Raw genomic sequence first — 27,825 nt, 5'->3', positions numbered from 1 at the left:
ACTGTCTCAAACCTAATGATATGACAGCATGGAGGTGCTGAACTAGTTGTGTGAACAAAGTTGTTGCAGTGCTTCCCAGTGGCAGGAGAAAAGTCCCCTGCAATGGTCAGAATTCAGCATGAAACCCATCAGGGATGGCAGTGGGTTCCCACAGCAGCATACCTTTATGGCGGATTCAGTGTCTTCTGCTTTTACTTAAGTATACAGGTCACAATATTTTTATATTGCATAATATATGACCCTTCATTTTTTCCTCTTGCTTCTGGTTTAGAAGCTCTTGGTCCTATAACTTATCACTGCTCTTGCGCCTTGCTGGGGCTCCAATTCAGGATGTAAACCTCCTGAGAGGTAACAGTAACGTTCCTAAACATTGCCATCCTGTGGCCACATGAAGATATAACAGGAAATGGCCACGCTGCCGCCATTTAAAGGGGGAAGTCCAGCATGTCTGCCGTTGCCCACCACCCTCCCTCCCACTCGGCAATCCACTCCTAGATGACTGCCAGCAACTGTAAAGACCAATTCCTGATGGGAAAAGCTGCTCCTCCAAAGCGGATCTGTGAGCAAGAGTATTAGGAGGAAGGCCTACGTAGCAACTCAAAGGCTCTGCATCTTGGAGCGTGATGTTTCTCAGAAGGGCAGGTTTGGGATGAGCTAGAAATCTGTCACCTCTTCAGAAAGCTCTGGTCTTGAAGGAGTTTGTAGGGAGCGGGTTCTCAGAGGCTGCCCCACCATTTCCAGGATGGAGTTGCCGCCTTTCATTTGAATAAGGCTGCTTGGAACACCACCACAGATTTTCAAATGTCTCCATGAAGCCCCTCGCACATGGCTCTGCTGTTAGGCACTGCTGGCGCTGACCATACCTTCTGGAATCAAGAAGAACACTGTCTGGCCAATGGTGCTAGCAGAGGAGGGAGCGGAATAGGCCTGAGTCTGTTTCCTTCTTGGTGAATGCGCGTAATTGTCACCGAGGGTACCTGGAATTCCCCCCGGGCAGCCGAGCATGAAGAGAAGAATGGCCCCCAAGCTCTGTCATGGTGCTTGACCTGCTCATGGACACTTGATAGGTAAGGAGACCCACCGGGTCATTATGTTCCCTGTTGGCACTGGCCTGGTCTAGTTCAGGTAGCCTGGTCAACCCGACTTGTCTTACGTCTATGACGGGCTCAGGTTTCTTTGCTATGAGTCATTTCCCCCGCTCACACAAACGGAAAAAGTGGATCAGAGACCTGCCCGTTCCGTCATCCCCGCAGCTTATCACACAAGATGGTGGGCACTTGACTTTGTTGGACTGGCTGCAAATTTATTGGATTAACTGCCGATGGACAAGGAAAATAATCTATGCCAACCTCTTCACTTGTGACCATACTGACAGAAACCTCGTACCTTTTCGTTGTGCTTTTTACACTACATGCTGTGAGAGAGAGATGTTAATTGTTTAATTGGGAAATTGAGACTCAGATCATGCACATTAACTGGAATAAGAGAATAGAGAGAAGTTTTGTGATTTTGAAACATAAGATTTGTTTTTCTAGCCTTGAGGAAAAATAGCTAGTAAGAGTAGAGTAAAAACCAATTACCTTCTCTTATCGAACAGAGTGGTAGTAAGAGTCATGCCCCTGGTTAGAATTCCAACCTTCATTTGATTAAATAACACATTTAATGAGTAACTGTAGAGCACACAGTGCAGACTAAAATTGGGGGAGTTTATGACCTAAACAAGTATCTCCAATGTGAGGCAGTTGTGTGACCAAGCATTGCACACACATCGTAACAGTTCGTTGCTACAGTACTGCGGCAGCGAAAGGAAGCGATTCCAGGCATGGCAATCAAGGGCATGCGGGAAGAGAGAGATTTTGGAATGATCTTGAGAACACCCAAAAGATTTTGACCAGCAAAGCCAAGAATGGGGGAGGGGCATTCCATGCAGAAGGAATGGCTTGAGCATACACTTTCTGAAGCAGGAAAGCACATTTGAAGAAAAACATGTGGTTCGCGTTAGCTAGAATAAAGGAATCTGGGAGATAAAAATTGAATGAATAGTTTGGGGCGATATGAAAACCTCTGAAAGCCAGTCTAGCAGTCAGGGTTCAGTCAGAACCTATAGCACTATGCTGGTAGACCAATAGAAAGAATTTAATAAGAGGAATTAGAAAGGTGTTGGGAGAGCTGAGGAGCTAAAAAGGGGATGGTGAAGCCACCTTGGAATTGGTACCAGCAGGAAGCTGCTACTATCCATAGGGCTGGAGCCTAAGGTGAGAGGGGGGCCAAGGGAGTTGGGGGCCCAGGGGAGCTGGATCTCCAGGGGAGGCTGCCCAGGGAGACCTGGGTCCCTGGAGGGAGGGTCCGTCTGCTGGGAGTTGGAACCACAAGGGAGAGCACAATCACTACAGAGAGGCTGCCTGAGCTGGGACAGAGGATATTGCAGGGCTTCTTCCTCCTGCCCCCCAGCCTTTCCCCAGTGCATTGGTCAAACCCAGCCAGGAGCTGGTTGGCAAGGGAGCCTTGGAAACACAATTTGCAGGGGAAGGGCAGCAACAGAACTGGGAGCAATCAATCAAGCAACAGTACAGTCAGGTTATAGGATTAAGGCATATTCAATAAGCCCTGAGGGGCCATAGGTGGGGTTTTTAAAGGATTATGTAACCATCAGTAAGGAGGTTACGTAATCCTTTGGAGGACTACAGTAAGACTCGTGAATTGGCTATTCCAGTTACATAGGTGCGGTCAGCTGAAGAAAGGCCCCGAAAGATAACCAAGCCCTGATCCTCAGAACCTGTGAATGTCACCTTACATGGCAAAAGGATTTTGCAGATGTGATTGCTTTAAGGATCTTGAGACAGGGAGCTGATCCTGGATTATCCAGGTGGGCCCATTGTAATCACTAGGCCCTGAGAGAGGGATGAAGGAGGTATCAGGGTCAGAGAGAAGGCAAAGCAATAACAGAAGCCATGGTTGGAGTGATGCACTTTGAAGATGGAGGAAGAAGCCACAAGCCAAGGAATGCAGGCAGCCTCTAGAGGCTGGAAAAGGTGAGGAAATCGATTCTCTACAGCTTCCAGAAGGAACTAGCCTTGCCAGTAATTTGACTTTAGCCCACTGAAACGGGTTTAAGACTTCTGGCCTCCAGAACTGTAAGAGAATCAATTTGTGTTGTTTTAAGGTGCTAATTTTGTGGTAATTTATTACAGCAGCAATGGGAAACTCATACAGTACCTTTGAGATAGAATGGGCCAAATGAAGAGATTATAGAGACTCTATATTTTCCAGGCCCCACAGACCAGAACTACTCTTTTTCTGCAATGTAAATCCTTTGAAAAACCCCACAGGTTCCCAGATACACAGTGATGCAAGTCCCGGCAGGCAAGGAGTGTGTCTGACTCGACTGATCACCAGGGCCTGCACAGTGTGTGTGCCACACGTGTGGCGTTTGTGGGAAGCTGCTCTTAACCTGGCTCCTGGCGTTCACGCCCTTGTGACTCCCTCCCCTGGAGTGTGGGCTGGACCTAGTGACCTGCTTTCAATGGACAGAATACGGCAAAAGTGATGTGAAGTCACTTCTGAGATTGGGTTGTAAAGACTGTGACTTCCCTCTTGCTTGCACATTCTCTCTCCTTCTCTCCCTCCTTTCCTTCTTCCTCCTCCTCCTCTTCTTCTTCTCTCCCTCCCTCCCTCCCTCTCTCTCTCTGTGTCTCTCTCTTGGGAGCCAGCTACCAGATGCGTCCAGGAGACCTCCCTGCCTGTGAGGGCTCATTCTTCTCCTGAGGCCTCATGCCTTGAATATGAGACCAAGAAGGTTCAGCGTTTATTTGTCTTGGGCTGCTTTATTTGTGCAGGCTGTTTTCCTGAGGTAACCCAAAGCGTCTCTTAAGGAGCGCTGCGGGGGAGGGTTGGAGGGGAGGCAAGCTCTGTGGCCTCCTTGTCTTAGCTGCAGCCCCTGGTGAGAATGCTTTCATTGGGGTGAAGGCCTCCACAGGTCCCAACTGTGGATGGTTTATTTACCTTCAAGAAAAAAATATTGAAAAATGAAAACCAAAACCAGCAGGCATTTAGACAGTGAAATTCTGGGTTGTGGGGAGGGTTCTGTGACGATTTCACAGGCAGGATTTCAGAGAGGATTCCATCCTGATACTAAATATTTTTGCAAATGGAGCACTCCCTTTGCTCACTGCTGTGTTGTTCCCCTCAGCGCCTGGATTTCAGGCCTCTGTTCTATCTCACCTCCAGTTACTGGGTGCTTCCTGAGTGCTATGCTTGGTACCACATGCTTCCATGCTCCTCTCATCTAATTATCACTATTCAATGAGGCAGGCACCATTACTATAACTATTTTACCAATGAGGAAACCGATACTTAGAGAGGTTGTCATTTGCTCATGGTCACAGAGCAAGGACAGAACAGACCTTGGAGTCCAGCTCACGTCCAGTTGGCTTTACAGCCATGCCATTAACCCCTGCGCCTCGCTGCCTGCACGAGAAACAACTGCTTCCTGGCCTCTGCCTTTTTAAAAAAACTTTGCTCTTTAACTTCTAAATTGATTTCATTTGTAAACTGCATTATGCATAAACCCAGCTCCTTCCACTTTTAGTTTTAAAGAGATTGATGTAATATTCAGGGTTTCTCAGCCTCAGCACCACTGACATTTGGGGCTGGGTAATCCTTCCCCGGGGGCTGTGAGGTGTCTTGCAGGATGTTTAGCAGCATCCCTGGCCTCTACTGACTACACGCCTACCCCCTAAGTTGTGATCATCAAAAGTGTCTTCAGATATTGCCAAATGCCCTAGAGGAGGGGGGACAAAATTACCCCCAGTTGAGAACCACCGGGCTGGTGTTATACCCAGTAGCTATTTCAAAATAGGACAATGGAGTTCAAGTGTTCCCTTCGCACAGTTCCCATCAATTCATTCCAGAAAATATTTTCAACCTCCCCTTGTGTTATCCCGGCAGTAAGGTCACTTTCAACTAACCCTCAAGAAAGGAGCCCAAAGATGATCTGAGGAGAAAAAGTCTATAATTTTGGTAGGCATGACAGCTGGGAGCAGGTCCGTGCTCGGCGCTGCGGTGGCCCATGGAGCAGCCACAGAGGACTCAGCAGAGAGAAGCGGAGCCCACCAGCCATTCTCTCTCTCTTTTTGACATCAACATCCGCAGGATCCTTTGAGACCAATCACACAGCTTCACCATTTGATTGCTTGGGAGTATCTAGATTCTAGACTCTAAAACATGTGTTGTTTGTGGTTGTCATTGTCACAAGTCCCAGGACTCTTAGAATCATAGAGATGGATGAAATGACAGAAGAGATATACAGTGCTGCGAAAGTGCTCGCGCTAACCCTGCTGCTCTTCACCCTGACCTGGAGGAGATTTGTCATCACTTAAATAACGGGATTGAATACACATTTGGAGGTTCTGTTAGCTCTTCTACATCCTTACAGGAACTTTTGGAAAACAGCGCATAGAGGCTTTATCCGAGTTTGGATTCTTCCAAAAATAGACCCTGAAAAAGGATTTGGATGCTAGTAGGAAGTTTGGGTGACGATCCCAGGGAATATGGAAAGCAGTAGAGGAAATAAGACAGGGAAAGGGAGAAAGCCAATAAAGGGTGCTTTTATGAACGGGCTCCCTCCACTGACTGTGGCTCAGTCCCCTAGGCTCCTCTGAGATGCTCTGCAGAACACACTTAGAATCGGCCCCAAGGATCCGGAAGCTGGAATGTCTATCTACCAACTCCCACACCTCATTGGTTGACATCTCCTGGGGATATGAACTCCAGAGCACTTCTGGGCTGCCACTTATGTGGCCGAGCATGCTCCTGCAGACAGAGAATCCCCTCAGTCAGAGAGAAGCAAGTGTTTGAGCTAAGCAGGCAGGGGAGTTACATTAGTTATGTATGGCTGCATAACAAATTTCCCCAAAACTTAGTGGCTTAAAACAATATGTATTTGTTACATCCCAGTTTCTGTGGGTTAGGAGTCCAGGTTCTGCTTAGCTGGGGGATTCCGCTCAGGGTCATTCATCAGGGTGCAATCAAGCTTTCAGCTGGGGCCACAGGTGTCTCAAGGTTTGCTTACATAGGGTCAGCTTCCAGCTCACTCAGGCGGTTGTTGGCAGGATTCAGTTCCTCACTGACTGAAGGGTTGAGGGCCTCAGTTCTTTGCTGGCTGTTGGTGAAAGGGCTCCTTCAGTTCCTTGCCACAGAGACCCTCTATAGGACAGCTCATAACATGGCAGCAGGCTTTCCTCAAAGAGAGCAAGACAGGGCAAGCATGACAGGAGTCACAGTCTTTGTAACCTAATCTCAGAAGTGACATCCTATCCCTTTTGTTGGATTCTCTGCATTAGCAATGAGTTGCTAAATCCACCCCACACTCAAGGGGAGAGGGTCACACTAGGCAGGAATACCAGGAGACCCCCAGGAAGCCATTTGAAGAGAGTGCCCATCTCAGCAGTGTAGGAGAACTGCCGGCCAAAGCTTTGGGGACCTCTGGGCTGAGACAAAGAACTGTGAGCAGGGCGCTGGTGCTCTGCCCCAGGGCTACAACTTCACGCTTTCACGTTATCTCTGTGAATGCGAAGCATTCTGGACATCTTCAAACTGAGGCCCTGGAACACAACATTTTTTTTTTTTTTTTTTTTTTTTTTTTAAGATTTTATTTTTTCCTTTTTCTCCCCAAAGCCCCCCGGTACATAGTTGTGTATTCTTCGTTGTGGGTTCCTCTAGTTGTGGCATGTGGGACGCTGCCTCAGCGTGGTCTGACGAGCAGTGCCATGTCTGCGCCCAGGATTTGAACCGACGAAATACTGGGCCGCCTGCAGCGGAGCACGGGAACTTAACCACTCGGCCACGGGGCCAGCCCCCCTGGAACACAACATTTTAAAAAGGAAAGTATTACTCTAAATGGGGACATTTCGTGAACCTGATGCAGACTGAAAGAGCCCTTCAGTCTTGAGACAAATCTGAAACTGACTTGACCCGAGTGACAGGCACCTTGCTAAGTTCCAGAGACACAGAGTTAAATCCAGAGCAGTCCCTGCAGGGTTAGGGGGTGGGGGATATAAGCCAAGGAGTGCAGAACAAGACACTAAGTACCATACTGTGCTAGATGTGGGCACATCAACATGCAGGCTCCCGGGCATCTAGTTCCAGCCGGGTGGAGGAAGGTGAGGAGGAGGGGTGACATGTGCAAATCTTCCTGCTGTTATGGAACATTGCGGCCTCTCCGTCTGTGTGGGATCACCAGCATTCCTACCACATGCCTTCATGTGCGATTTCCTCGCAGGCATTTCCAGGTGGGCCATGCTTTAGGAGGGCCAGCATGCCCAGGCCCTGAAGAAAACCAGGAATAAAGGGAGACGAAGAAGGAACAGAATGGCAGAAGCAAATGAACCCGAACACATCAGATTACAAGCATTTCCCCCTCATCCTGCCAATAAGTGCCCAATAACTGCCATCCCCCCAGCCCGCCCTCTGCACCCCCTAACAGGCCATCTACGCCTCTCCAGCATGGACTGTGAGCTCTCAAGTGTTAATCTCATCTATACTTAATCTTGTCTATACTTGCCTACCGATAACATTCAAATCACAAAGGCCTCCAGAGCCAGCAACTTTCTGCTGTGCAAGCATTTTCCCCTCTTTGTTTAAGAAAGGCTTTATCTTGAGGTTAAATCCATTACCCTAGACTTTGGAATGAAGTTGAACACCTGATGAATAGCCCTGTTGCCTAATTCTTGCCTCTTCTCCATTCAGACTAAATGGAGGGAGGCCCCAAAGGTAAAAGGGGAGGGAAAATCGAGTCATAAAATGAAGGACGGGCCTCTACACGGGTGCTTCCTTGGGCAGAGCCCCAGCTGATTTTCTCATCGCCTCTCCCTTTCTCCTCTTTGCTGACTTTCATCTCTGATCGTTCTTTTTCTTTTATCCTTTCCTTCTCCTTATAGTTTGTTTTATTTTTTAAAACTAGTTTCTCATCAATCGCTCTCTTCAGAGTGTGAGTCAAAGGAATAATCAATTAATAATGACATTATTAATGTGAATAATAATTTAATTTATTAAATGATTTACACGATCATTTGAATGTTTGCACTCCCGGTTGGGGAGGACAGGAGAGCTCGTTACAGAGGGAATGGGGATCATCCCGCCGGGAAAGGCTGCTAGGACCCCCCCCGGTAAGTGCCACCCACTGCAGCCCGTCATGTGTGACCTGTGAATTGCACCTCACGTAATCCTGCAAGGGAAGAATGAGGGCCTTGTCTGACGGATGAAGACACGGAGCTTGGTTAAACCTCTCTTAAGCGATTGAGCTGAAAAACTGAACTCCTATCTGTGTGACTCCAAAGTCCATGCTTTTTCAATTGTGCTGATTACCCTAAGTGCCCCAAACAGACAGAAGAATGATACTGCACTCAGCAGCTACGCTTCAGGTTCAAATCCATTCCTCTAACCACTTTTCATTCTTCCTCACCCTCTCACATCGTCTTCTCCCTCCTTACCTTCGTTAAATCCCATGGCCAATGATGAAAATGTATGGTCCACCAAGATCACTCCCTCAAATGCCCTATAAACTACCTTTCTCTTAATACTCAGTCTCACTTGGCAAATCTCCAATCCTGGTAAAGCCCCTCTCTCTGCCACGCTGAAAACTGCAATCGGGCAGCTGACTGTGGCTGGAGAAAAGCACACACTGGGATGACCACATGCTCCAGTGGGCCCTCAAAGTGACCCGGCTACCCTACCACGTTCGCCTGGTCCTCCCCCTCCAACCTCCCTCTCGGCAGGTGCTGGTGCTTCCTGTTTCGCTGAGAGACCTTAAGCCCTCCAAAGAGAGCTCCCTGATCCCCCCGCCACATCCACCTCCCCTTCTGTTGTCACAGAGGAATTGTCCTGCTCCTGTCTAAGGATTGCATTCTACGCCTGTCTTAGTCTGTTTAGGCTGCTATAACAAAATGCTATAGACCAGGTGGCTTATAAATGCCAGAAATTTATTGCTCAGTTCTGGAGGCTAGAAGTCCGAGATCAGGGTGCCGGCACGGTTGGGTTCTGGTGAGACCCTTCTTCTGGGATGCCAACTTCTCATTGTATTCCAATATGATGGAAAGGGCCAAGAAGCTTTGTGGGGTCTCTTTTAAAAGAGCACTAGTCCTATTTATGGGCTCCATCCTCATGACCTGAGCACCTCCCAAGTGCCCACCTTCCCAAGCCATCACATTGGGCATTTCAACATATGAATTTGGCAGGACACATTCAAAGCATAGCAATGCCCTTCCCCCAACTGTGTACCTGGCTCCAGCCATTCTCCCTCTTTCTGCATCATCAATTTCTCTATCTACAGAATCATCCCCATCAGCATTCAACACACCGTTATCTCTTCCCTCTTAAAACCTTCTCACGGGCGGCCCAGTGGTGTAGTGGTTAGGTTCCTACGCTCTGTTTTGGTGGCCCAGGGTTCACAGGTTTGGATCCCAGGCACAGACCTAGCATGGCTCATCAAGCCATGCTGTGGCAGCATCCCACATAAAATAGAGGAAGCTTGGCACAGATGTTGGCTTAGCAACAATCTTCCTCAAGCAAAAAAGAGGAAGATTGGCAACAGATGTTAGCTCACGGCCAATCTTCCTCACAAAAAAAACCCACACACACAAAAAACCTTCTCAACTCTATTTCCCATACAGCTACTGCCCCATTTCTCTCCTTCCTTATATCATGAAACTTCTTGAAAGGGTTGTCTATATTCTCCACCCCTAATTCCATCCTCTCATTCTGTCATAGACCCACTGTAATAAGACTTTTGCCCTAACCTTTCACTAAAACCAACCTTGTCACCAGTGACCTCCCATTGCAAATCCAGTAGTTGTCGCTCAAACCCACTCTTTCCTGGCCTGTCTGCCTTGGACACAGCTGATCCTTCCCTCTGCTTGGAAACACTTTCTGCTCTTGGCTTCAGGAAGCTCCCTGGCTGCTCTGTCTCAGTCTCCTCTTCTGGTTCCTGCATATCTCCCCCACCTCCTGATGTCGGAGTACCCCAGAGACAGCCTTTGTCTTCTCTTCTTAACCATCACTCCCTTGGTAAACTCAGTCAGTCTAGCAGCTTTAAATATGTATAAATGCTGCAGAGTCCCGAATTCACATCTCCAGCCAGGCGTTTCTCACCTGAACTCCAGAGTCACAGACTTATCTGCTCACTCAATATGTTTGTGTACGTGTCTGAGAGACATCTCAAAGGTCACAGGTCCAATCCTGAGCTACACCCCCGCTAGTCCCCACCTCCCTGCCAAAGCTGTTGTCCCGGGTGTCTTCTCCATCTTGGTTGCTGGCCATGCCTAGTCCAGTTGTTCATGCCCAAACCTGGCTGTCATGCTGGGCTCAAATTTTTTCTCAGAACCCACATGCAATCCATCAGCAGATCCCTTCTTCTTTTCTCTTAAAATATATCCAGAATCTGCTCACTCTCAAGCAGTCCCACTGCTACCATCCTACTTTGAGTCATTGTCATCTCTATCCCAGATTGTTACGATAGCCTTCCCCTTGGTCACTCTGCTTCTGCCTGTGCTCCCCACAGTCTATTCCCAATACAGCAGCCATCTTTTAAAAACTCAAGTCAGATGACACTCCTCTGCTGAAAATCCTCTAATGGCTAAAATGGTGAAAGTCAAAGCCCTTTAAATGACCTGGGATGCCTGTGTGCTCTGTCCCTGTACCTGCTAGTCCTTATTTCCTACCACTCTCCACTTATTCTTTCTGCTACAGTGGCCCCCTTCTGTTCCTTGAACACACCAGGCTTGTTCCCACCTCAGGGCCTTTGCACTTGCTATCTCTCTGCATGGGAACACCTCCTGCAGATATGCACATATCTTACTCCTTCAAGTCTTTGTTTGAATATTGCTTTCTCAGTGAGGCCTTTCCTGAGAATCCTATTCGGAATTATAATACTTCACATTTCCAAACCCTCTTTTTTTTTGTTTTATTTTTCTCCATAGTGGTTATCACCTTCAATATTCTATAATTTCTATCTTGCTGACAGTCTCCCTCATTAAGAGGGAAGCTCCTCGAGGGCAAGGAGTTTTGAACTGGTTTGTTTATTACTTGTATTAGTCAGGGTTCTCCAGAGAAACAGAACCAATAGGATGCATATAGATATATAGAAAGAGATTTACTGTGAGAGATTGGCTCACATAACTGTAGAGGCTGAGAAGGCCCATGATCTGCTGTCTGCAATCTGGAGGCCCAGGGAAGCTGGTGGTGTAGCTCCAGTCCAACACGAAGGCCCGAGAGCCAGAGGACTGACGGTGTAAGGTCCAAGAACCAGGAAGGCCAACGTCTGAGGGCAGGAGAAGATGGGTGTCCCAGCTCAAGCAAGAGAGCAAATTCACCCTTCCTCCAACTTTTTGTTCTGTTCAGACCCTCAACAGATTTTGGAAGATGCCCACCCACACTGGTGAGGAAAAACTTTATTCAGTCTACCGATTGAAATGCTAATCTCTTCTGGAAGCACCCTCACAGACACACCCAATATAATGTCTTACCAGCTATCTGGGCATCCCTTAGCCCAGTGAAGTTGACACATAAAGTTAACCATCACTCAAGTCTATCCCCAGAGCCTAGGATTGTGCCCGGTCCATAGTAGGTTCTCAATAATTATTTGCTGAATGAATGAATGCTCAGCTTGATTCTCTATGGTGCCCACATCCTTCCTTGGTTATGCAGGAGATCAGAACATGACACCTCACAATATGCCACTTTGGCATATTGATTATTTTGAGCTGAAGACACTTGAGAAACAGCAGTTGCAGGAGGAGCTCCGTGACCTCCCCCTTTCTACCTAAATCAGGACATAAAATTTCCCATGAGAAAGGCTCACTCCGTGTACCAGGAAGAGGAGAACATTTACCACCGGAGACTGGGCATCAACACTGAAATGGATCTGTCCAAACAAATCTGCTAAAAATAATCCTTATCTTTCATTGGTTCCCCCATATATCTCCTAGCCATTTTCCCACTATTTATGGCCCCTAACTCCAACCCCTTTTCCCTTTGTCTTGGCACAGCTCCACAATTTATCAATCCTTGTCAAAATGCTATACAAGCTCTCGGGCCTATCTCCTTCTTTGGGTCTTCATTTCTTTCCTCTGAAGGCTCCCATGCCACATAAAGTTTTTTTTTTGGTGAGGAAGACTAGCCCTGAGCTAACATCCGTGCCCATCTTCCTCTACTGTTTTACATGTGGGACGCCTGCCACAGCATGGCTTGATAAGCAGTGTGTAGGTCCACACCCAGGATCTGAACCGGCGAACCATGGGCCGCCAAAGCGGAGTGTGCAAACTTAACAGCTGTGCCACCGGGCCAGCCCCCACATAAAAATATTAACATCAAATAAAACCTGTATGTTTTTCTCCTGTTAATCTGTCTTTTGTCATTTTAATTCTCAGGCCCAGTCCAGACCTAAGAGGATAGAGGAAAAGTCTTTCCTCCGTCATAGTAAGAAGTCGGCTGCTCAGAAGATCCCCAGTGTCTTTTAGACCAGGGAGGCAAATAATCCAAGGGTCAGTGTCCTCTGGCCCTTGGGCCTTGTAATAGTGCCAGCATCCTCCAGCCAGCCCTGCACTCCAGGCTAGGCTTGATTCCCTGCTCCATCCACCAGACCATGGGCATGTACTTGAGGTTCAGAGGTGGAGCTACAGAGGCAACCCAATTCCAAACTGCCTGCCTGTCCAAGGTCCCTGGGCTTGTGGTCCTCTCCATCTTCCCTGAATTGTCACCCAGCACTCTGAGGAAGGAGACTGTGGCCATCAGCAATGCTGCAGGGCCTGTCTTGAGCCCATGAACTATGCACGTTTGTCATTTCAGTAACATTTGTCACAGTGATAATGACGACTTCCAGTTCACCAGCTCTGCCTCTTTCTTAATTTCCAGTATGACCGGAATGGGGTGCGGGGGTCGGGGGGAGGAGAGAGAAGGCTAGGGATGACACTAAGGAGGCTGGATTTCCTCCTTCTTTAAGGACTCCATCAGTTGTGTCTCCAGGGGATTTAAAGAATTAACACATCAATTGATGAAAGGACTTAAAACGTGTGGTATAGCCATACAATGTAATATTATTAAACAATAAAAAATGAAGGGCTGATATATGCTACAACATGGATGAACCTTGAAAACGTGATGCTAAGTGAAAGAAGCCAGTCACAAAACATCATATATTGGATGACCCCAAACGTCCAGAATAGGCAAATCTATAGAGGCAGAAAGTAGAATCGTTTTTGCCTAGGGCTAGGCGAGTTGGAGGAAGTGGTGAGCGACTGCTAATGGGTACAGAGTTTCTTTTTGGGGTGATGAAAGTGCTGGAAAATGAATTGTGCTGATGGTTGCACGACTCTGTGAACATATCTACTAAAAAGCACTAAACCATACACTTTAAATAGATGAATTATATGGTGTGTGAACTATATCTCAATGAAACTGTTATTTAAAAAAACAAAACAAATGACAAAAAGAGCTGAAACACTCTTTTGGGAAGTGGGGTTAAGAGTGGTTTGGCTTCTCATTTTTCTGTGATGAACTCAGGGGCCGGCTGAATGTGAGGCTAGAGAAGTGTGAACTTCAGGCCCCTCACTTGCATGGGTCCCTTCAGGATTAATAATCAAGTCACAGCTCATTTTGCATTCATAATTTATTACTCTTTTCCTTAAAGAAGAATCCCCAAGTTGTGCACGTTTTACAACCCACAAAACCTGGATCTGCCTAATGAACGTAGATTGCTTTTATAATCAGGGACAAAGAAACCATGATTTTTTAAAACATATTTTTTACTCATTGTTGTGCCTCCCTTGTACAGTGCTGGAGCTCCATGGAAAACAGCCATCGAGTCTCCAGCCATCTCTTCTCACAGGCACCTATACACTTGGTCATGTGACTTCACGGGGGATTCGATCTCAGGCTCAGGTGGAACAAGTCAGGGGGCTGGGGGGTGTGGCGGGGGAAACCAGGGCACACAGCTCTGTCCCTGGCTTTAGGGCATTGGCCCTCTAGGAACTATTCCAAGACTAATTCTGGAGCATCTTGAGGAGCAAGATTTTTTTAAAAAAATAATTCATTTATTTATTTTTTCTAATCTGTAACTTGGTTCTAGCCACATAGAGTCACTCTTCCCTTTAATATTTAAGAAAAACTGGTGCCAGGTCTCTAGTGCACAGATGGTAGGAAATGCCTCCCACGCCTGGGGATCCCTGGGTCTCAGGTTCCAAGGACCGCGAGTTTTGAAACTTTCACTGACAGAGTTCTAAGTAGAGGGGATGAGATCCACAGTAACTCATCGTTTTCTCCCGGCCCTTGGGGGCTGGTGTGGAGTTTGGTTTGGGCGCAGGACACTTTTGAGCTGAGTCCTGAGGAACGCCGACTGGGAGAACCCACTCAGAGGGGCAGGATTGGGGGAGGCTCTCCCAGGCTCGGGGTACAGAGTGATAGGACACATGTGGTTTTATGAAGAGAGGGATTGCTGCCATCACTGAGCGATAACTACTCTGGGGACTGGGGAAACACATCCGCCCCCTTCCGTCTGCTTCAACCGTGTGGACCCCTTAGTCAGCAATCGCCAGTTAGAATGAGAATTAAGTCTGCTAAAATTCAAGCTCATGCTAGAAAAACAAAATGCAATGTCTTACATTAATATAAGATTCCACTTGTGGCCTGTCAAGAGATCTCCTTATTAAGTTAACAGGATGGAATATTCTGGTTCGAGGGTCCTGACTGTAGTCCTTTAACAACGCTGGCTGGACTCTGCCATATCACAATTTCTGAAGAAAGACGCTCCTAGGTATTCAGGACTCATCTCAGTGGGAAAAACCTTTAATGCCTTTGGGATTTCCCCAGAAACCCTGTACAATTTTAAATACTCAAATGTCAAAAAGCAGTCCCTAGATTTAAATTGCCAAGTTACACGAAATAGGAAAGAATTCAGCTTAACACGAACGGGGTGGAGGCCAGCACTGCACTGCAAAAAGTGTGTGAAGTAGGCAGTGTGTGAAGTAGGCGTCAGGTTCTCCTCCCAGGCACGCGCTCCTGGGGCTCCCTCCTCACACTGGCGCCCACTCCCCAGGGATAACCTCCTCCTCATTGGTGAGCCTCTGCTGTAAACACCGTTTAATCAGTCTCTCTCAGGAGGAAAAGAGCTAACATCAGTCAGCACTTCCCAGCTCTGTACAAGTGGACTGTTTATCCATGACCAGATTTTAGCCTCACACAACCCTGGAGATGTACAGCCCAATCACCATTTTTCTAAAGGACAGCGTCAGAAAAGTTGAGTAACTTGCTCAAGGTCACTCAGCTATATTATGTGGTAGAGCAGGATTCCAACAGGTCCGTCTGATGTCAAAGGCTTTTTTTCCTTCCTCTGAACCATCCTTTTCCAATTCTAAACAGCAATGGGATTTTCGGCAATTTAACAGAGGCTGTGAAGGATGTTTCTGAGACATTTTAACCTAAGTGCCCTCATTTAGTTTTATAAACATTCTAGGAAGCCGATGATGGAAAAACAGACTCCCAGATTTTTAGCCAGTCCAGTTTTCTCCCCCGAACTTCAAACCATAGATCTGATTTGCCCTCTCCACTTGGATGTCCAATAGATGTCCCAAATTTGACGTGTCCAAACCTGTCTCCTGATCATCCTCAAAGCCACTCCTCCTGCGGGCTTGTTGGCTCAGTGAGTGGAGACTCTAGCTTCCAGCTGCTCAGGCTGTACATTCTGCCGTCATCCCTGACTCCTCCCTTGCTCCCTCTCTCCATCTCACCCCTCAGCAAATCATGTCAGTTCTACTTCCTAAAGGCTTCTCGAATCCACTTCTCACCACCCCCACTGCCTCCATCCTCCTGGCAGCTGAGTCATTACTTCGGAGTCCTCACTGCTCAGCCTTGCCTTTGCCCTCCTAGGGTCTTCATAACACAGCAGCCAGAGTCGTTTTGTTGAAGTATAAGTTTTGTTTCCCATCTTAAGAGCCAAATCCTCACCTTACCCCACCCCCAAGACCCTGTGCTCTGACCCCTCCTCTCCCCTCCTGCTTTCTCCCTTCCATCACTCTGCCCCAGCCACACTGGCCTCCTTGCTGTTCTGATGCCAGCCGGGCAGCCCTTGCATCAGGCCTTTACCTGGACTGCTCCAGCCCCAGGCGAGCCCCCTTACTCTCAGTTCTTCACCCATAAGCCACCTGTCAGCGAGGGCTTTCCTGGCTGCCCTTTCTAACTTTGCAACCCACACTTCCTTCTTCCCTTCCCTGCATTGTTTCCACCCACTCATTGCTATCTGACCCTCCACCTATAAACTGGCTTATCATGTTTATTTTCTGTCTCCTCCACTAGAAGAGAAGCTGCAAGAGGACAGGGAACTCCATCTGTTCACCAAAGCATCCCCAGAGCCTGGAAGACTGTCTGGTGCTCACTAGTCCCTCAGTAAGTGTTTGTTGAGTGAGTGAATGAACGAACAGTTCCTCTCCTAATCGTACTTTTTGGAGCATACTGTGTAAAAAGAAACATGAAGTTTACAATCCTTAAAGAAGGTAATTCAGCCAATGATGACTGTGGCTGCAAATTCAGTTTTGGTATAAACACAATTCAAAACAAAAACATTTTATAAAATCCCTACAGAAATATTAGTCAGTAAATTGTTCTTTATAGTACTCGATATGTGTAGGTATTTCATAATTTTTTTATTGACAAACTAACGAATGCACGCACAAATAAATAGGCGAGACAGTCACTCAAACGTGAGCCCTATTGAAATCAGACTTCATCTAAAAGTCTGTCTCAGAGGGAAGACACATCATTGTCACTCACTTCCGAGTTTCATAATAGTGAAAAAGAATCAACATTCTCCTAAAACTTGGAACACTACAATCCTTCTGGCAAAGGATTTCTGCAGAAAAAAGTACCAAAGTCACGTCATAATTAACTCCACAAAATCTATTTGTAAAAAGTGTATTAGACAATTGATGAGAGGAGATCAAGGAGAAGAAATCTGCTCCTAGTCAAATTCTGCTTTAACAAAAAGGTAGATGGGAGGAGGATTAAGAAAAATACGCATTACAATAACCAAGCTTTTAAAAAGTCTTATCACAGAAGAGTGAAGAGAAGGTCCATGGGGCGGATGCCTGAATGATTGCTGCTCTTCCATGATGAGCTCTTTATCTGAACCTCTAATAAACACAGTGAAATATAATCCACCGGGGAAGTTGGGGAGTAACGACATCCTTACAGGACGCAAGTGAAATAACTCAGAAAATTTTGAAGCATTTTATTATAAGTTTCAAATATACACAAAAATATAGAGAATAGTATAATGAATGTCATCTACCCGTCAGCCAATTACAGCAATCACGGCCAATCTTGTTTCCTCTACGGCATCACCCATTCTACCCCTCCCTCCACCAAATGAATTATTTTAAAGGCAATCTCAGATATCCCATCATTTCAATATGACTCTCTTAAGAGGTAAGGAGGACATTTTTTAAAAATCATGACCACGATACTAATATCACACTTAAAAAAAATTAACAAACGCCCTGAGAGAAGCTGCAAATTAGCAGAAGAGAATGAGGTGCATTCCATTCCGTAGTTAACTAGAGTTACAGGGTACCTGGATAAAAAAGCCCAGGGGGGAAACAAATTCTGCAAGCTTAGAATCACACTGGCCAGCTTGACCGCTAGTCAACATCTCCAATCTCTCCTTCATTTGCTCCTTTATGGCTTCAAGGACACTCTGGCCTTAGAGCAGTGTTTAAGAGCACCGGCTTTTGGAGCGGGCTTGATCCCAGTTATGTCACGTATTACTGTGTGACACTGGGCAGAGTGCTAACACTCTCTAAGACTAATCTGCAAAAGGAGGACAATAACAACATCCACCTTGCAGGTATTTTATAGGAACTAAATGAGGTAGTGCTTGCAGTCACTCAGCAAAGCATTTAGTACAGAACAAGAGTGCAAAATCTATTAACTTCTGTTATTATCATTGGGAGGTGCGGTTGGTGGGGATATCAAAATCAGGATTAAAAGTGACAGTTTTCTAAGATATCTAATAGTTTCAATTTTGAGCCAGTCACTAGGACATTTGCGCAAATTTTGATTGTTGGTTTTGAGTAGCTGAGTATCTTGGACTCCCTTGATAGAGCCGGTAGAAATTATTTATTTAGGTTTCAGCAAAGCATGTTATTCAAAAGCATGTGACATTTTTGTTGTAATGTCAATGTTGATGTCTTGGCCAAGAGAACCTTAAAAATGGCTAAATCCCAGTAAAAGCGTTGTGTAGCAAGGGTGATGACCAGTGTGAAAGAAAAGATTGTATTCCAAAGACCATTTTGGAGGTTAAGCAAACTTTAAAGTCTTTGTTACTAATAAGACAGAAGGAATAAAATGAACTGATAAAACTTGAGTGATCATCAATTGAAGGTACTAAGAACAACAAGAAAAAGTGGGGAAAAAACAAGACCGTAAAATGGGGAGAAAGGAAACCTAAAATAAAACATCAGATTAAGTCTAAAAGGGTAAAAGAAGCTAAAACAAATATTCCGTAGACGGGTAAGTCCCCCGAGGGGGAATCCTGAACCACACCCAGGTGCAGTGGTGGCCTGAGGACACGTAAGGGGAGAGGGAAGCAAAACAAGGTCTGAAGAAGCACGAAGAATGTCACACTAGCCCCTCTACACAGATACAATAATTCTGGCCTCTACTTGGGACCTCTGAGCAAAAGAGAATAACTGAAAGAATGAAGAATGCAGAAAAACAAAGCTGTTTCGTTTCTTTCCATTCTTCCTTATTGCACCAATGACTTGAGGAGGTTGAACGGCAGCACGGCAGTCACCCTGCTCTCTCTTACCTCTGGGACTTTGTGCATGCTGTTCCAGATGCTCGGAATGCCTCATCAGATCCCACATCACTTCGTTGGTTCTCTTCATCCTTTTGGCGTCAGCGGAGGCATCAGCCCTGGAAAGCCTTTCCTGGCCTCTCATAACTGGGAAGGGCTTCCACCGGGGCACTGTCATGGCAATCCCAAGTCCCATCCTGTTATGCCCACTTACTTACTCACCTGTCTCCTGTCTCCGTACTGTATAAGCTCCTGGAGAATAAGGAGCACGTCTCATTCACTATTGTGTCCTCACCACCCAGGATAGTGCCTCATCAATAGTGGGCACTTATTAAATAATGTTGAAAAAACTCAATGCTTACATGTACTGAGTGCTTACTATGGGCCAGACACCATACTAAGTGCTTTCCATTGAACCCTTACAACCTTATAAAGTAACTCTTGGTATTTTCCCCATTTTAGGGGAGAGGGGGGTGACACTGAGGTATGTGATCACCCAGCAAGTAAATGACAGAGTTGGGATTCAACAGAAAGTCTGACTCCAAACACACTGTCTTCACTGATCATACTCATACTCATACTCATACAGGTGGAAGAAAATTAAAGAAGGAAATACATACGCTCAGAACTTCACTAAGCAGCGCTTAATGGCAAAGTGAAAATGTTTTAAATAATAGTACTTGAAAGAAGCGACAAATATTATTTCACATAGGCCTGAGAAGTATAGAAATATAAAATTCTAGATAATAAAAAAAATAAAATTCTCTTTTGTAAACTGTTCCCAAACAAATAAAGAATATGGTTTCACAATTTTTATGTTTGAAGATATGAGGTTTCTGTGCCAGACATACTTACAATGGGGCTGCAGGATGCCCTTTCTCGTGGGTCAGCTGTACATCAGCATTTACACCGATAACGCCTCAGTAACTGCCTTGAAAAAACCTTTCATCCCAACATCCTAAAGTACCACCATCTGAGGTCATTATTATCTATAGGAGGATTCTTTGAGCATAAAACTAGAGGTCGTTTTCCTTACTTTCTAGAAAAATGAGGAAAGATTTTCCTCTTTTGAGAAGTAAGAATCAAGAGAAGAAACCAAAATATTCTTCGATAAGGACTAAAATACATTATGAAAATTAGTTCTGGAAATGTTAACCTGTTTCTTATCTAAAAGCCAAACATTTTAAAGGAAGATAGAATTAGTAAGCTAATTAGTATAGCTTCTCAGGAAATGGGACCGACCAATTACTCCATTTTTGCTAATCTTGGCACATTAGGACATATTTTCACTCTTACAGAGTTAGACCACTTACACAAACATTAATTTTAAGCAACTTTTTGTATATTTCTCTGTTTCTTTGAAAAAGCTGAGGGGATAGAAATAGCATTGAACATTGAACAGTTGTCATATTTCCTATCAGTTTGGGTTTACTTCTTGTGTGCATGTATTGAGTGACTATCTTAATACCACAGCATGAGGGACAACGGAACTGAGCAAGCGAGAAGAGACCAGGAGTGGAAGGCCTGCCAGACAGGAGGTCAGGATAATGAATGGGCCAAGGCAGGGAGTCAATTAGAGGCAGACCCTCTCAGACTCGGGCAAGAGGGCTCCCTGGTCCTGCACTTTCAAGGCTCCCGTCTGACTCTCTTCTAGCCATGCCCTTCCCCATGACGTGAGAAGTCCACAGGACCAGGAGAATGACCCCATCTGGAGCCAAATGCTAGATTATGTTCCAGGCACCCAGGACCCTGGAATTCCCTTGCAAACAGCCCTGAGCCTGCTTCCCTGTCGTGTCCGGCCCTCTCCCATGAGTTCACCCTCTTGAGGCTGCACCTCACTGCTAGTGTGCAGACCTCTAGGCCAAGTGGTGGCCACAGCTCGGCTTCGATGTGTGGGATGAGATGTGCATAGTCCTGAGTGTTAGGCCTTTCCCAGTGTGAGACAGATCCAGGGGTAGGAAGGAGACAGGAGTAGGAGGAGAAAGGAGTGAAGATGGCTCTGCTCCATTGCCACATCCTGGCACAGAACACTGAGGAGTCTTCTAGATTCAGGAGGGACTTCTAGGTTCAAACCTAGCCCTCTTTGTCAAGGGGGAAATGAAGAAGGGGAAATGAAAGGAGAAAGAAAAAAGCAGTGTCACCATCAGCTAGGCTTGGTGTCACAAGTTGCCAGCTGTGCACTCCCAGGTAGGCCATGGTATTCTCCAGTTGAGCATAAACAATCTCACAAAACACCAGCATCAGACAAGGCCACCCTGTCACTCTGATGGAGCAAGAGGAAAACAATACGTCTCCTTATGGCTGAACTCAGACCAAAACAAGAACATTAGCCAAACCACAACAATGACCAATATCCCCCCATCCTGACTAATACGAGTGACTACTGTTTCCTTACCAGTCTCAGCGTTGGCCCCACTTTGTTAAGATGCTCGGTCATAGGACTATCTCCACTTCCCAAGAGCGTCCATTTATTTATTCCTCAGCAGAGCCGTGCTTCCTTGAACCCTCACCAAAATCACCCATCTTAAGCCCAAATCCTCTAACAGGATTCTAATACCCTCTGATTGAGATGTCCCTCGGTTCCACATGGGGTGTGGTCTCTCTGTCATTGCAATGAGTCAATCACTCAACTTTGTTCCACTACAAGTATGTTCCTAGTGGTCTTTGCCTGCAGGGCATTGACAGGAGATATCTTTGTCAAAGTAGGAGGGCAGAACATAGTTTATTTAACGGTTCCTAAGTTTGCTTTGTGACACTTAAACACATAGACGTGTGATATTTGGCCTCCATTTGGACTCCCCCCACCCCCACAGGTGTTGGAGCGGGCGTGCCTTGAAGGTAGAGCTTGTGACTGTGAGCCTCTGGAGAGCAGAGCCACGCCCAGGGAGGTGCACTCGGGAAAGCTCACCTGGAGAGAGGAGTTTCTAGAGAGGCAGTGACACAGGACAAAACGGACCTGGGTTCTAAGGCAGAAAAATTAGGAAGAGTGTTCCAGGGTCCAGGAAAAAGTTTTAGAAGGCCAAGTACAATAAGGTTATGACTACTGACCCTAGAGATGTGCCCATTCGGAGATGGCCAGAGAGGACAGCAGACACTCGCGTGAGAGTGAGCTCACAGAGTGCTGTGGTCGCTGATGCCTACGGGGCCCGAGGGTTCTGAGGGGCTGACCACAGAGGAAGCTTGTCAGCCCCTGGATGGAGGAGTCCACACCTGGAATGCTAGATTGTAGTTACAACTTCACAAAGATGTCTACATGTCTGCGGGAAGTGTTTAGTTTTGTTCTGATGTCCCTTTGTGTGCCATCTGATTGTTCGGAAACTTTCAATGTAGTGTATATTTTTTATTTGTTCTCAAGCAGGAGCAGAGGACAAGGGTACCCTGAAGTGAGAAACTCAAATCTTTTCAAGAGTCAGTATGAAAATATTTCCCGGGTTTAAATAGGAAAACTCACCTGGATAGATGTTAATTTAGATAGCAATTGACAGTATTTTCCTCATCCCCAAATTTATTACTAGTACATTTTTAGTCAGATATTGATTCTTTGAGATGCAACACTTGTTCCAAAATATGACCATGAGTAAGTTAAAAAATATATGAAGAGAAAAATAACATTTGATGCATGCCTATCATGTGTCTCTGCTAGTTTGTCGGCTTATATAAATTATCTCATTTAAGTAAAGAGACAAAAATGAATGGCTTGAGGAATTGAGCAATTAAAAGCATCCCTGATTTACATCTCGGCAATCCAATGAATGAATCAACTTAAATGATTCCCATGGCAGGAAGCTAACGACTTACCTCATCTGAAAATCTTTTTTTCTCCTTACTTAAAAAAAAAATTTCAGGGGCCGGCCCAGTGCCAGAGAGGTAAAATGCACACGTTCCGCTTCAGCAGCCTGGGATTCGCCGGTTCGGATCCTGGTGCGGGCATGGCACCGCTTGGCAAGCCATGCTGTAGCAGGCGTCCCACATATAAAGTAGAGGAAGATGGGCTTGGATGTTAGCTCAGGGCCAGTCTTCCTCAGTAAAAAGAGGAGGATTGGCAGCAGATGTTAGTTAGGGCTAATCTTCCACAAAAAAAAAAAAGAAAGAAAATCTGGTTAGGCACTTTTGCTGTTACATTTGCTTTCTCTCTTTCTTTCTTTCTCTCTTAACACATATACACATACACACACACACTCTTTCTTTTTTGGCTAAACCACTGAAACTAAGTGGTATACATCCTGACACTTCATCCTATACTTCAGCATGCATCTCCTAAGAATAAAGATGTTCTATATAACCACAGCACTATTTATTATCACAAACATCTAAGAAATTAACATTAATCAAATAATACCATCTAATCTACAGCCCCTATTTAAATTTTTGCAATTGCCCTAAAAATAATTTCTTTTGTTGTTGTTTCTTTTTTTTCCCCAAAAATCTAGGATCTTATCAAGGTATATGTATTGCATTTGGTTGGAATACCGCCATCCTATTTCAGCACCTCTGATTCTCAATAAATTCTTCCCAACGTTAAGCCAGCATCACCTCCTTGTACATTTCACCTCTTGGCATTCTCCAGTGGTTCTCAACAAATCCCTAACATCATACGTGCAAAGCTGAGTAGTCTGTTTTCTGCGACAAGATTGAAAAATCAGAGGTCAATACTTAGCTCATTTCAGACTTACATTCTAAGAAAGTCCTATAGCAAAGGTCTCAAATCAGTGGCCTGCGGGTTGCATCCAGACAACAGATACGTATTGTTTGTTCCACTCACTGCATGTGTGCACACATGTGTGTGTTTAATAGGAATTCGTTGCCAGAATTTAAAAATTAGGAGTTTTTTTTTTTTAAAGATCTGGATTTCTGGTTCTTCTTTAAAAATGAAATCAGAAGAATTGGTAGCACCGGGCCCATATTCCCAAAAAGCACAATGGTAACGCTGGCCCCATATTCCCAGAAAGCACAACTGGCTGAAATTAAGTAGCAGCTGCTTCCTTTAGGTAGGCCTGGGCCCCATTTCCTTAGTCCACAAGATGGATAATGTCTCCTAGCGTCAGTTGTCATCTTTCATTGTGATGTCACTGTTACTTTTCTTACAGCTGGTCTCCTCTCATGCCTGTAACCTGCCTGGTCTCCGCAGGCATTGGTATAACCCGTGCCGTGTGCTATTTTACAATATTCCCAGCACCTTCACATCACCATCTTCTTCTTGAACAAATTCCATGAGATAAGTAGCACTGTTATTACTTTCTCCATTTTCCAGAGGAGAAGACCAAGGTTAAAACACGCAGTTCCCCTGTAATAAGAGAATAATTTACTGAGATATGGAAATCTGGGGAACAACGAAATGTGCAGCACTTCTGATGCAGATGAAAAGATTCTTTCAGAGACAGTCGCCAGAAGCGTGTGGAATCTAACTCTGCTGTTGCGAAGGGACACCTATTTTAAGTGATGTTACATCATTTTCATTAAGCTTATTGTGGATGGACTTGAATGGATCCTTCAGTTGGTTGCCATGGAAACCATGAACTAGTGAAGGCAGTCTAATAGCCCAGGTCACGTGAATTTAAAAGAAAGAAACTTTTGAAAATACCTCACTGAAGAATTTCAGGCATGAGAAGAAGGATAAATTATTCAAGGTGCTTATGAATTCCATCTGAGAAGCACATGCTAATCAGAAATCATGTCTGAAGGCAGAGGCCAAGTGAGTGAACCCTCATTCCTTCCTGTTTAGCTCGAATGCCTGCGTGGAACTGAAACGAGGACCTCAGGCCTCAGGTCTTCCGAGGCTAAGTTATTGCAAAGAGATAAAGGAGCTTTTGTCTTCTTCTTAGCTAAACACGATCTGGTTACAGGCTCCTCTCCCTGGTTTCTTCCCTCCGCTATATGGAACATTTGCTTATGTAAAAATATAATCAACAGAGATTCACAAAGACTTTCTTGTCTACTGAGGTGGAACAGAGATTGCAGGCTTCACCCCCAGACTCAACTTGGCTTACGTGTTCTTGCTCAGATAATTAACTCTCCAATTAAACTCAGGTCTGGAAAACAAGGCCACAGAGTCCTCTGAAATGTTGAAGCCAGAAACAAATGGACATGGTCAACAGTCAGGGAACACAGTGTCCAGGACAGTCAAATATAGAAGCTTTCAGGGCCAAAAAATTCACCGAATCTCCTGAGTGATTTATTTTACAATCTAGACAAGTTTTAGGATAAAGATTTTAAAACTCATTTATTTTTAGCTAAACCTCCCTCCTTTCAGAAGGAAAGGACATACTCCCTGGCCAGTGACCGTGAGAGGAAGTCAAACTCCCTATAAGGTACCAAGAATGGTGAGTAAAACAGAGAGTATATTTTTCAAGCACAGCTTCCAACGTCGAATCAAGTGTGTGAGTGATATGCTTTATTAAAAATAGTAATGAATCTTTATAGTAATTACCATGACAGAGAAGATCTTTGTTAGAAGGGAGAGTTCAGAGCACACACTTGGGAAATCAATGCAGGATGATGAGACTTAGCCCCATGGATGTAGAGGAAATACCGGTACCTGTGCGCAATGTCACCAGGCGTGGGGTCTTCGGGAATAACATCTCAGCCATGGGGCAATTTTGCAGGCAGCAACGGAAGAAGTGAGAGCGAGCTCTGAGAATAGGAGTGAACAAGATGACAGTTTCTACCCCCAGACAGTAATGATCCCGTGGGAACAAGCATTAAGCGCATTTTTACAAGTGTGATCAATGATTTAAAAGAAGTTTAAAGTCTACGGGTAAAGAAGTTGGTGCACAGGTTCACCGTCACTCAGCATCGCCAGGGCAGCTAGCATGGGCTTGAAGGTCAAATGGGCTCATCTTCTCCCGCCTTTGCAGTCAGTGACCTTGTGTTGGTAGCTCAAAATCGGCCCTGGTGAGAGTATTTACACCATGAAAATCAGCAAATCTCCTCCTCCGGACAGCTGGCTGTTAAACAATACCAGCACACCGCTGTACATGTCCACTGAAGGAGTAAAAGATGTAACAGGTAGGAATATGTTTACTAAACCATAGCGTATGAACGAATGTAAGATGAGAAAAAGCAATAACAATAGTAAAAACAGTTGTGCTATAGTTCTTTTACTCCAAAAGTTTATAAATGCAAACATATAAAGAAAATAGAATGGTAATATTACAGCATTCCTATAAACCTTAAACCTGGGTTATCTCTTGCGTGGGCTATAGCTACGTGTAGTGGCAGAATTTTAATTTCATTTCCAGGACAACATTTTGTAAAGATTTCCTCTTCTTTGCCCATCAGGATAACAGAAAACACAAAAGATCTAGACATCCACAAACGCGAGTTCTAATCCAGTTCTCTTCCAGCAACTAGGTGAGTTTTGATGTAAAGCTCAGCTCTTATCCACTCTGTGCATCAGATGCCTCATCCAACAAATGGAAATAATAAAAAATGTCCTGTCTACCATCATGAGCAAGTTTCAAGAATCTGAGAGTCATAAATATTTAGAGCTGGAAACTTAGAGGTCATTTGTCCCACCCCTTGCTTTACAGCAAGCACATTGAGGCCCCATAGATCAAGTGACCACTCAGGGTACAGCTAGAGGGTGGTATGGCCACAATCAGAACCCAAGGCTTTCTCCTGTGCTGTGTTCGCCATGCCACACTCTTCACACGTGGAATGAAAGCTCGTTATTTAAATGGCTCAAAGACGGTTTCTATGTATTGGCTCCTGGGTCCCTTATTTTTCCACTACAGGCTGAGACTCATTTGCTCAAAAGCCCACTAGCACCAAACTCAAATTTTTACACTCTAGTTATCTAAAAATTAGCCCAAACAAGCATATTTTTAGCCATTCAGAGCCCGCCTGTTTTGCATACCCCTCGAAACCTCACCCAACACCTGCTGGCCATTGATAAGACAGAACCTTGTAATTACAAGACCCTAAGCCGGCTCTTTGGAGCTCTCTGACCCAGAGACCCGCCGCTATGCTGCTCAGCTCCCACCTGATTCCCCTCTCTCCTAGGAGTTCCCTTACCCTCCTCCCGCTCTGCTCTGGATGTTGGCCTCCTGGGGCCTCTGGATGGTCTCATGCTGTGAGGGACTCCCCCTCTCATGCAACCCTGTCCAAGCATGGCCAGTAAAGCTTCTGTGGTGCTGCCGCTCGTGGTCAGAACTTTTTCCCTGATCAGCCCCAAACCCCTCAAACCTCCTACAAAAGATGCAAATGTACTTTGAACAAATGTCGCAGAGATGTTTGGTGCTGTCCCTAAGACTAAGGGTGAGAGCAAAATGGACCCCGAATGCCGGTTTCCTGACTCCCTATGGGCCTTCACATTGTGCAGCAAGTCACATTAGTACTTCTCCATCGAGCCATGTGCGCATAAGTACTGATAACGTGGCCTAATCAAATCTTACACCTCTCCTATGCTTGTTCACAGGCGCCAAAGAAGAGATTAAGAAAAATTCATACAACAAACTGGGACCTGAGGCCACAAAGCAAATGCTGCGCTCATTTGATGGACATCTGGAGCACCAAAATGAAACCCTGAGATGGGAGACGATGTAGAATTCACTCAAGATGTGGCTGTCACCCAAAGGCAAAACTGCTTTAGAAAAGAAGCCAAGCAATTCCAGTTTAACACTGAAGTTTTCATTATTTCAAAAGCTCTGGAATCTAAATCCTGCCCCTCAAAACCTAAATACATGCATTTTTACAGTGTAATCATACAAACCTATTCAGCTGCCTTAAATATTTCTGACAAGGTGGGGAAACAGTCGACGGGCAACTGGGTGAACGATCCTTGCTTTCCCTTGCCACGGGCGTAGGGGAAAGGCCATTTTACATTTTAAAAATTATTGGTTTGATGAAATCAAAGAATGAAATATTTTGACTAGATTTTCCTGGTTTGGGCTGCTAAATAATTGCCCCTCCCAATCATCCCCCCAAAATCTAAGCTCTAAATTCCACTCAATTTTACTTGGTTTGGAATTACCATGTTTTGGAGAAAA

At 45.4% G+C, this 27,825-nt stretch overlaps 1 long non-coding RNA gene across 1 annotated transcript; it reads left to right on the top strand.

The window, feature by feature from the left end:
• Positions 1-23,927: 23,927 nt before the first annotated feature.
• LOC139076453 (uncharacterized) lies at positions 23,928-27,549 on the top strand. Its single transcript, XR_011528078.1, has 3 exons — positions 23,928-25,158; positions 26,117-26,188; positions 27,255-27,549. It is a non-coding gene; the product is annotated as an uncharacterized lncRNA (long non-coding RNA).
• The last annotated feature ends 276 nt before the right edge of the window (positions 27,550-27,825 follow it).

Source organism: Equus przewalskii, chromosome 16 (assembly GCF_037783145.1).
Source record: "Equus przewalskii isolate Varuska chromosome 16, EquPr2, whole genome shotgun sequence".
Lineage (NCBI taxonomy): Eukaryota > Metazoa > Chordata > Mammalia > Perissodactyla > Equidae > Equus > Equus przewalskii.
This window is presented reverse-complemented; position numbering and strand designations above follow the sequence as displayed.